Genomic DNA, 11,285 nt, shown 5'->3' on the forward strand with positions numbered 1-11,285 from the left:
TCCAGTTCTGTTATGTCAGTTCCATGGGCTGCTAGGGCAACACTGTTAGTGTACATGTATTGATTAGATGTAAAGGGGAAGTCTGAGGTATATACACTGAAAAGTAGTGATTTTTGGGGGACTCCATTCTTGAGAGTTCATATGCTGCTTTTTTCTCTTTGGCTACTAATGAGTTTGAATGATCTGCTGGAGATCATGTTCATGTTGAAAGTGCATAGCTTGAAGTCAGGTATCATGGGGTGCAGTTTATATGTGAGGGCTTGGTGCTATACAGTATCACAGATGGCTGTAAGGTCGATAAAGACTGCACCTATTTTCTGCCTCATTTCAAATCTGTTTTCTGTGTCAGATGTAAGTAATGTAACTTTGTCAGTTGTGCACCACTTTTTCAGAAAGCCAGCTTGTTTTTTAGGGAGCCGGGGATCAATGATGTTCTCAATACTATTCAGGGTTATGCACCCCATGAATTAGTATGTAATGCAGAGTAGTGAGATGGGTCAGTAGCTCTCTGGATCCTCAGTTGGTTTATTGTGTTGCAGGATAGCAATGATGTCAGTTTTTCTCCAGATTTTTGAATGTCTGTTACTTTCTAGACATTTATACATGAATTTTTGAAGCCATCTTTTTATTGTGGTTCCGAGCTTGGTAATGAATTCTTGGAATATCTTATCCGGTCCAGCTGCCTTGCCAGTCTTGAATGCTTGAATAGCTGTGTCGAACTTCTTGTTAGAGACGGGAGAGGTTAAATTAAGGTTGGCATTGGGTGATTTAAGTTTTTCACAGGTCATGTGTCTAATCATTTCTGTGGGTTGCTTTTTTGGGTTACTGTTGTTGTACAGTATTTCACAATAGAGTTTGCTGACACAGGGCAATGTCATTCCTTGGTGCCTTTGCCTGTAAGGTGGTTAATGATGCACCATACTTGTCTGCTTGAGTGGGTCATATCCAATCCTTCTGTGGTAGCGAGTCATCTCTCTTTTTTGATATTGTTCAACATGGTAGCCAGCTGTTCTGTATTTTTTTTTACAGGTGCAGGGTCACTGCATCGCTTGATGAAGTTAAGCTGTTCACAATGTTTGTCCCAGCATGGCACATAGTGGTTTCTGTAGCATCCAGAATATATAGAGTTTAACTATTTCATTTAGGTAGTTTGTAAATGTATTGTAGCTTTGATCGATGTTGGTTTCTGATGGATCTTTTAATTGGTTTGAGCTCTCATTGGTCAACTTTTGGTTCCATCTTAGAGCTGTTTTGGTTGGTGTGGGCTAAAAAAATTATATTGTCATGCTTATGAATGAGGTTCTGTGCTGAGATGATGGAAACCTGTTAAGTACTTATCAGTGTTCTGTTTCAACATGCATGGAATGTGGCTTTTTCAGGTCAGATATGAGAGTTATATTTTTCAGGCTTGCCCAGAGACAAAGATTGTTTCCATTGCTGCTCTTAATAGAGTATTCCCAATCTTGATGTTGTATAAAGTCACCCTTATATAAGGTGGCCTGGTTGCAAATAGGCGTGGATGTGATTGACAACACAGCAGATGATAGCTAGTATATATTGCTGATGATTATGTCATTGACCTGGACAGTGCTCCATTCTGTTGTACTCTGGGAGGTGTTATGTCCCTTGGTAGTGCATGGCAGGTCATTTCTGATGAACATAGCAAGGCCATGAATCCTGCTGGCTACAGCGTCTGCAAGGCCATAGCCTGGGAGCTTCATCTTCTGCAGCTTTTCTATATTTTTTTCTTGTAGAAGGATTGTGTGCTGTTTCATCTCCCTGGTGATACATTCTCTGAGCAAGTTATAACCTTTAACATTAAGTTAAAGAACAATCAAGCTTTCCCCCTGTAGATAGGAGAGGTTGCTTTGGCTCATCCTGTGGTTAATATATCAAAATTGGAAAACATAGTGTATAAAAATTGGAAGTCCAATTGCCTACGTAGTGACTTTTACTTTAATTTTACAGTTACTCAGGATAGGCACCACAAGAAGGTAGTCACTATCTTCCCTATTAAGGTGCCTGATGAATTATAATGGATGAGAAAAATGAGACTCTTTCTAGAACTAAAATATGAACAGTGGAAAACAGAGTTTTTGTGGAGTTTTCTCTGTGTGTGCTTGTATGTGGTCCTTTAAGTGGTGAGCTTTTTACAAATGTAGTTTCAGTTTTGTTTCACCTAGCTGTACTTTGTACTGGATGAAAACTACAGATCAGGATTCCCTAATTAGGTCTTCCCTAACTACTACTCTAATAAGCTTGCGCCATAAACAGAGCAGTAAATTAGGATGACAAACAGTTCTATAGTTTCTGACCACTTTTATGACAGCACTTTTTCTTAAATTGCTTTTTATTCTTTTTGTTTTTCCTGGTACAATTTTGGCACTTTCTTTCATCTAAAATGTTTAATTTGTCTACCTGTAGAACTTTTGTGTAATGTATACAGGTATTGACAAGATTTTTTGATAATATAATCAGATTCAGTCAAAAGATGAATATCATCTGAACCATCCTGTAATTATGTTTTTCTCTGGATACAGCATTAAAATGTGAAATTACACAAGTTTGTCTACCTTGGGCTTGATTCTGATCTCAATTAGACAAATATGAATCAGAAACCAAAGTAAGTTAGAATTACTTCAGGTTCTCTTTCCCTACCCTCCTGAGATTCATTCTACTGATGAATACCTGCCTCAGACATTTTTATTGTAAACTTAAATATTTGTACTTCTTTTTTCTGAACAGGCTAGATATTGTATTGGATATCATGCTGCAAAATACGATGGCCTATCCCATATTTTCAAACTTTGGAGACAGTGGAAACATTAGCAGAAGGTACCTGGAACTTTGAGGAAATTATTGATCTTCCTAAGAAACAAAATATCAAGGATGTAAAAAGACTCCTGCAATTTTAATATGGAATGTGACCATTATTCATTTTTAATGGGGAGCATAACCAAGAGGTTGGGGTAGGGACCTCCAAATGACTAGGCTTAGACAAATCATTTAATCTCTTCTTGAGAGATTTTTCAAAGGAACTTGAGGGAATTAAGTGAGCAGCTTTCGTAGATGGGTCTGAAAAGCTCACCTGATATCCCACATTGAGAGGGGAAGCATGACCTTGTGGGGAGGCACTAGATTAGAGGCATAGGAACACCCAAGATCCTGTTCCATGCACTTCTTGTGTGGCTTGTGGGGAGAGGGGAGTATGCCTGGCAGCTAATCAGGGGTGGCCTAGCCTCTGGGCTGTGCTGGGCAGTGCAAGAGTGCCCCCAACCTGCTGGCTTTGGCCAGCGCATGCCCTGTTCCCCACCACAGAAGGGTGAACTTATGTTCTGTTTGCTCCCAAACTAACTTAGAGCACTTAGATTAAACATGTAACTTAGATTGCTTTCACCTCAGGCTTTTTGAACATCTTTACCTGGCCTTAGTCTTTGCATCTTAGTTCTCTACCTGGAAAATAGCCCTTGTCTACCTTGCAGGGATGTTGAAAGGGCACCTACATTAAAAACTGAGGTACTGAAGTAGTGGAGATCATCTATGAGTCTTAGGTAATTCTGTTTCTCCATCTTTAGTAATACTTGTCTTCCCACTTACTATGAGTGTTGTAAAGAGAAACGTCTGTAAAGTTTTTGAAGATGTCAAACGCTCAATAAATGCTACTTGCTATTGCATTATTTTGATTATTGTTGCATGTGTGAGAGAGGATGAACTAGAATTTTTTTTTCTATAAAGAGAATCAAGTGAAATAAATAAAATGGAGGTCTCTGGCACAGTGATTGCACTTTGTGATTAAAGAAGTGCCATACGGTTCAGCAGTCCTAGGTGAACATGACTCACACAGCTGTTCAGCTCATTTTGATGTGAAATGCTCTGGAAATTGAATATGGAAGCAGCATTAGATACTCTAAGACAGTGATAGAATGATGTAAGTTGCCTTGGAAGTAATTATTTGGGAAGTGCTTTCCAAAGCATATCTGCTAAAGAAGGTAAAAATTTTCAGCTGGTCTATTAAAATATGAGTGCTCTGTATTAATCAGTGAATCAGTGAGCAATGCCTCATTTAATTTTCATGGAAGATACAGTACCTGAAACAAATGTATAATGTATATTTCCATGATTATCTATCCATCAGCTAGCTCATCTGTACAGGTGCAGTTTGTTTGTTTTTTTTTTACTGTGGATCAGATCCTTTTATAGTTTGAGCAATCTTTTCATTATTTTGTTTTTGTTTGGGTTTGTAAATTTTCCAGAGAGTTTTTTATTAAGGAGAAGTTGAAATAAACCTCTAAGATTTGTCCTTTTCACCTACATTTCACTGTTCTCCTTCCTTGGATGGATATGTGCAGATTAAACTTAAGTTCTGATTTAGTGCCTTCTCTAGTTTTCTTGGACTTCCTAAACCTCTGTATTTTCATATGTGTTTAGCAATTAGAAGTCTAAAGTTACTTAGATGGGTATAGATTCAGATTGATATCTCCTGGGATTTCCAAAAGTGTGCAGGTCCCTAAGTTATGGGACCTCTGGCCCTATGTCTTGTTTTCAAAAGTATCTGTGGTGCTTCTAGAAGTCTCAGTCTTGTTAGCATCCAGTGGGGATAGGTCTTAAGTTGCTTAAAATAACTTTGGACTAAAAGTTTGCTCCTGAATGTGTGCCCAGGAGCAAATAGCTTCAAAGCAATTAGCTCTAGAGTTTATTTATGCACAATACATGGAGCTTGGTTGGAACAGCCCTGGCTGTCAGAGGGCACTGGGGTCAGCCTCCCAGCCCGGAGGCACTCCAACTGGGCTTGATGTGCTATGGAGGCATGAGGGTGCCTCAGGGTTGAACTAGTCAGCAGGCAGCCCTGGCACTGAAGCATCCTTGTGCCCCAGCCAGCCAGTCGGTGTCTACACATGCTCTGCTGTACATGTAAAAAACCTTCACAGTAGGGTAATGCTTCTTTAAAAAAATAGGTAGTAAGAATGGTGTTGCCTCCTTTTACATAATTATCTCATGGTTGGAGCATTGCCCTGTGTTGTGGTTTCCACTGCAAAGACTATTTATTTAGTCTTTTTCTCTAATGACTATAATGTGAAGTATATTGCAATTGATGTAAAAACCCTGCTCTAAGAACGTTGTCCACACCCTCCTGTTGAAGCTGGCTCACCAGTCATCTAAGTGGAGAAGACTTGGGGTTGGAAGGAGATGTGGGGTCTGGGTATACTCCTACCCCTAATGGTATTCCTGCATTTTTCATGTAATAGTCATTGGATTAAAAAAAAAGACCACATAAAATAGTAGAACCCAGGCTCCTGCTCTGCTGCAGGGCAGTGCTCATGTCCTCTCATTCAGTCACATTCCCTTTAGCATGCTTTTCTTTAGATCCTCTTTACTTCCCATTGAGTCAGCTTTCCCTCTTTACTTCTTTCCCTCTTTACTGCCCATTGAGTCAGCTTCAATAGGCAGGAAGTAGGATGCTCTTAGCTTTTCCAAACTAATGGCCTGGTGATTAGGGCTCCTTAGTCGGAAAGTGGAAGATATAGGTTCAAGCCCCATGTGGGTGAGGAGAGCCTAAACCCTGGTCTTTCTCCTCCCTAAGCACGAGCCCTAGGCACAGAGCTATTGCACGAGTGTAACTAGCGATGAGTGAACAGGGCAGCAGTTCTGGGTGCCAACTTAGAGAAGATATAAGGTTGGCGCCCACCATTTCTGCCAAGAACTGCTTGCTGTGCCTCTGAGTGATTGGTTAACTGAGTTAGCCCTGTAAGTTTGAGCAAGGTTGTTTAGTCTTACAGGGGACGTAGGTGGTGGGCAGCTCAGCCTTATCAATACTGAGGTTCTTCTTGGCATATACGGAAGAACTGCAGAAACTGGTTTAAAAAAGTAACATACCATTCATGGTTAAGCAGCATCTGAGTATGCATTTTCAGGATCGCAGATGCCTTAAACCCCACTTAAGGCCTTCTTTAGGTACCTAAGACCTTTTTTATATCTGTAGCTGAATGTCACAGTATTAGATGAAAGTTGCTATACCGTAGCTGCAACTTTTACCAAGGCCAAGCAGTTAGGGAATTGAAACTTGCTCCTTGGATAGCCAGGGCTCTTTGAGAGCCATAACTGTGTTTCTAGTGCTTAAGAAACAGGGAAGTAGAAGTATGGCTTTGGCTGTTATTCAAAGGAGTAACAATGCAGTGTCCCTTGCCAATGTACTGAGTTTTAACCACCTGTAACTCCAAAATGTGAGGGCTCACTTACAGTAATTAATGCCTCACAAATTGTGCAATGGTGTCTAAACAACTTTTCAGCAGAATTTGTACTTGTGGTTGAAATCCGATTTCATTGTTGGTTTCTACAGGCGAAGCTGCAAGTTTAATAAATTAGCCTGCTGCTTGCTTGATTCCATGTTGGTGATGACTCCCTTGTTATGTAGCCAAATCCTGTTTCATAATTAAGAAGCATTGGACAGGAAGTCTGGTGTGGGCACTCAGAATACTGCAAGAACCAGGTCCTTCTGGGTTTCTCTCTCACTTCTGTTACTGAACTGAGCTGCCTCAGCCTCAGAACATTTGTTTTGGCTTTTGGAAGAGGAATGTCACATCATTTTACATCAGAGAGTGTTTCTTCCCACTTGCTTGCAGCAATGTGGAAATCACCACTGGGACCAATATTGCTCAAGTGTACAGCAAGGAAAACTATATCCCTGTCGTAAATCTCTATGTCAAGTTTGAAATAAAAGTCATACAGCAAAGCAGAAAATGGATTTTATTTTAAATCAAAATAGGGATCAGCAGATATAGCCTGGGATTTGGAGCTGATTAAGTGTAAGATTCAGTTAAGAAGTTTCAGCTCTCAGGGAAATATAAGGCAAACATTTCTATTCTTAACCTATAGATCTTAACCATGTTCAGTATAATAAAATGATTGATCAGATCATGTATCAATGGAATAGATCTTTGAGCACTTTCACACAGCTGTGAGGCAATAATAGATTCCAGTTTGGGTTTTTCTTTTTTTTAATCAAATCGTAGCAGCTTCAGCTTTTTTCTTCAGAATTCAAGAGCCAACATCATCTGCCAGGGTCTGTGAATGTAAAACATGTAAAGGGCTTTGTTTTCTTCTTAATGTTCTTTCATAGTTTTGCTAATGTTAATGGGAATTTTGTAGGTAAATTCAGATCAGAGTAATCCTGAATGTCCAAGAGTGCTTGGCATATTTATTTCCTGTCCTATATAAGCTCTTTCATATAAAATCAATGTGCAAAAGCGTATTTGTTGTTTAAAACATTTAAATTCAAAGCCCTAATGGATAAAAATAGAAAAATGAATATCTTGGAGCACATAGTCCATGATAAACAAGTATGGCTGGCTGTTTTAGTCTGGAGCATCCAGATACTTTTTTAATACTACCCACTGTATACTGCACCCAAAGACAGCTCCTCTGAAAAATCACTTGACCAGATATTAATCGGTCATTCCTTTTATCCTTTTTTTCTCATCATGTATATTATTATGGCTTTCATAATGTTCTTCTCTTTTCTCACTGACTTGATCTCTACATTGGACAGACATGGCAAACTTTACATGCAAGAATAAATGTACACTGATTTGACATCAGCTGCAGAAAGACACAAAAACCTGCATCAGAGCATTTGAAAATCACTGGACACTTCATCACTGATCTGAGGATTGCTGTTCTCAGGCAGCAACATTTTAAAAATGAGTTTAAATGAGAAATAGTGGAACAAGAAATTACCCACAGAGACTGTGAATTCTTATCCTCTTACATCTGTGATCTCTTTGCTCCTGTGGGTTTGTGTTTTTGTTTGTTTGCTTCTCCTAACCCTCCATACATCACTCACTACACTTCATACACTTTTTCTGTGATGTCCTTTCATTTGATGACGTAAACTCAAGTTCACAAAAGCTTGTGCTCTGTCTATATCTTATTTAGTTAGTCTATAAGGTGTATATCCACCCTGTCTTCTGCCTGACTTCAGACTAACACAGTTAACTACCTCTCTTCATGTCTTATCACCAAAATGTAAAGCATGCTAGATTCTTGGTGCCATATATACACAGATAACAGCTCCAAGTCTAATATCTGGGGGGCTGTTTTGTTTGTTTATGTGAACATTACTTGGCTAGATAAAGGTAACCACTAACAGTAAGGGCTTCAATAAGGCTTTAAACATACAGGATATTTATTGGTCAGTTGCAGCGGTAAGAAGTGACAGAATAACATCCTAAAGTGGAGTGACAGGGTCATAGATAGGTCATGCAAAAGCATAAATTCCCCCAGGCAATCTGATGGACTCTAGATGCTGGAAGATACAGAACAGTGTGTGATGGCAAGGAACCTTTGTCATCTGTTTCCCAGGCTGAGACGGGGTCTGCTCTTTTCCTCTGCTATGAAGGCCCTACTCTGACTCCAAGCCATACTTTTCTTTGACTGTCTAATAGTGTTAGGATCATAGGACTACATGAGACTCCCTGGGGCCCCCTGTTGATGTTGTGGCTGGTTGCTGGGCAGAAATTTAAAGAAGGAAGGAAGGGAGGTGATTCCTTGCACCCCACCTCTCCAGCCTGGTGCAGAGGGAAGGCGTATAACATGGCAGCATCATTCTGTGCTGCTCTGAAAATGGGTGGTTTCACTTTAATATCACCTGGACTTCTGGTAGGTAAAATCTTCATTGAATTGGCATCTTCTGTGAATCAGACCAGAGATTGCTGGTTTGTGCAGTTACGCTCTCCACTAAACTTTGCCTTATTTAAGACAGAACCACTGAAACGGTGATCTCTGACTCTGCAGCAAACCTATTCAGTCCAGAGTGTTCCCTGAGAGCATGGTGCACAGATTGGCAGCTCTGTCAAAACTGGCTTTAATCCATTACCAGCCTTCCTAATAATCTCTTGTGGCATATTCACCTTCCTGTGGCCTGTTATTAATGCACCCACACTGGCCAATTATATTGGATTCTAAAATACAAAGAAGGAAACAAGCCAAATTGTTCTGTAGAAGATTTTTTTTTTTTCCTTCTGATATATGGATGATATATTGTACCTGTTATGGAATGGCTAGTGGCATCTGTAGTAAGTAAATAATGCTGTTACTGCTTTTTTTCAGATGTAGTGCTCTTTCCAGTCCTGTGATAACACCCGGAATAATTTGTTTAATAAATTGAAATGTTGGTATTATTCCAAAACCCCAGAGACACAGACAAATTTAGGAAAATCAGAAAAAGTAAACCAAAACTTGAGCATATTTGAGCTTTATTCTGGGAAGGACTGACAGACAAGTTGAAATAGAGTGATGAACCAATTCTCCTGTTCCTGCACCCATGCTGTAATTAATTGTAGTTGATGATATATATATATATATACACACACACACACACACACACCTTTGTTAGACTCCTAGGGATGTCCAGAGGTCATTTAGTCTGAACCTCAGCCTGAGCCAGAATCATCACTACCCAAACTATCCTATTCAAATCCATTGCTTAATTTATTAGCAAAACAACACAGCCAACCTTCACATAACCACAACCATAAGACATAAAACCCTAGCCCAGGGGTAGGCAATTATTTGGGCAGGAGGGCCACTTAATAAGTTTTGGTGAGCTGTTGAGGGGAGGTAGTGGGGAGATACCAGTTGGTCCTATCTAATCCAGTGGGAGGCTGAGATGGGAAGACTGTGACCCTCACCACTCAGTTCTGTTGCAGTCAGGGCTGGGCTTGGCCACATAGCATGCAGACTCCTTTGCCCCCTGTATCCATCCTCCCCCACAAGATTCCTGTTGGTGCTGAGCAGTCTTGGCAGTGCAGACTTCTGGTACTGTAGCTGCTGGAAGCTGGGCCTTCATGGGGTAGGTCACAATGCAGTGCACCAAGTAGATGTCCTGACTACCTGCCACAAAGCCACTACCACCATACCAGGAAAATTGGAGGCAGCTGCCCAGGGTTAAGGCTCCCTCTGTGGCTGGCATGGACTCACCTTCTAGTGGCACCACAGTGACAGTGGTTCATTGTAGCAGCTGGGTAGGCAGGATGGTTAGCTGGTGCACTTCATCACACCCTGCTCCATGCAAGCCTGGCTGCCAGTGGCTGGAGTGCCAGGACTGCGCAGCCACAGGGCCAACAGAAAGCCAGGTGGGAGTGGTATTAAGTTGGGTGGGGGCAGATGAGTCTGCCTGATGTGCAGCCTGGCCTGGCCCTGGTTGGGGCAAAGTGGAGCAGTGCAGGATGCAGCCTTCCCTCCCCAGCATCCCAGTGGTGGCAGATGGGCTGGATGGGATCAACTGGTGGGCTGGACATGGCCCAGAGGTTGTATTTTGCCCACTCCACCCTAATCTGTCACAGATAAAGCAGGGGCACCACAATGGTCAGCATCCTGCTGCTGCAGGGTTGTTTAAAAGTTTCTCAAGAAATCCAAGGAAGAGGGCTGTGGCCCCTGCTGCGACAGAGGAAGGCAAAACCCCTTAAAGTCCATACCAATCTGACCATGGAGTAAAATTCCTTCCTGATCACAAATATGGCAATCATTCTGACCCTGAGTGGACGGGAATCAGGATCTAAGGGTGCAGACAGAAGTTCAGCTCCCAGTTGTAACTCAGAACACTTCTACAAAGTGTTCTGAGTTGCAGTGTCACCCCAGACCAAACAGAAGTTCAGTGTTGGTTCCATGGGGAGAGGAATCCAGCTGCTGGCTGGGACCCTGCAGTCAGTTTCCCATAGTAAGAGTCTGGCATCTCTGCCAGCGCTTGCTGTTTTCAGAATGGGAGGGGGAAAAGGCAGCAGAGGGAGCTTCTTCTGGGGGCTTCCCAGATGGTGCTGAAGGGTAGGGTGGGTGAATTGGAGCCCCCCCCACCCCAGTGGGACTCCAATACACCCACTCTACTCTCCAGCGGGGCCTGAAAAACCCCCAGACTGAATTCCTTATTCTCCCTTTCCCCCCTCCCAGTCTGAAAACTGTGACAGACTGGGAGCTCTGCAGACTTAAGTTACAAAAAGACACTACATTTTGAAACATCTTTATCTGATGCCTCATGCAATAGGGTCAGATTTTCACTGGATTGGCCATTTTTTAAGATGTCTTCAGCCATGCACTTGTGTTTGGTCAGAGCTATAAACTGCTTTCTGGAGCCAGATCAGGCAAAAATTCTGTCTGCACCCGAAGTGTTCAGAAGGGAGATGACTTCAAAAAAGCTTTTGATCTGGTATCCCATGATCACCTCTTGACCAAACTGCCCAGTTGTGGCCTTGGCTCCACCACGATCCGCTGGCTGGGAAATTGGCTTCGTGGTC

This window comes from Crocodylus porosus, unplaced genomic scaffold (assembly GCF_001723895.1).
Source record: "Crocodylus porosus isolate Cpor-Errol unplaced genomic scaffold, CroPor_comp1, whole genome shotgun sequence".
Lineage (NCBI taxonomy): Eukaryota > Metazoa > Chordata > Crocodylia > Crocodylidae > Crocodylus > Crocodylus porosus.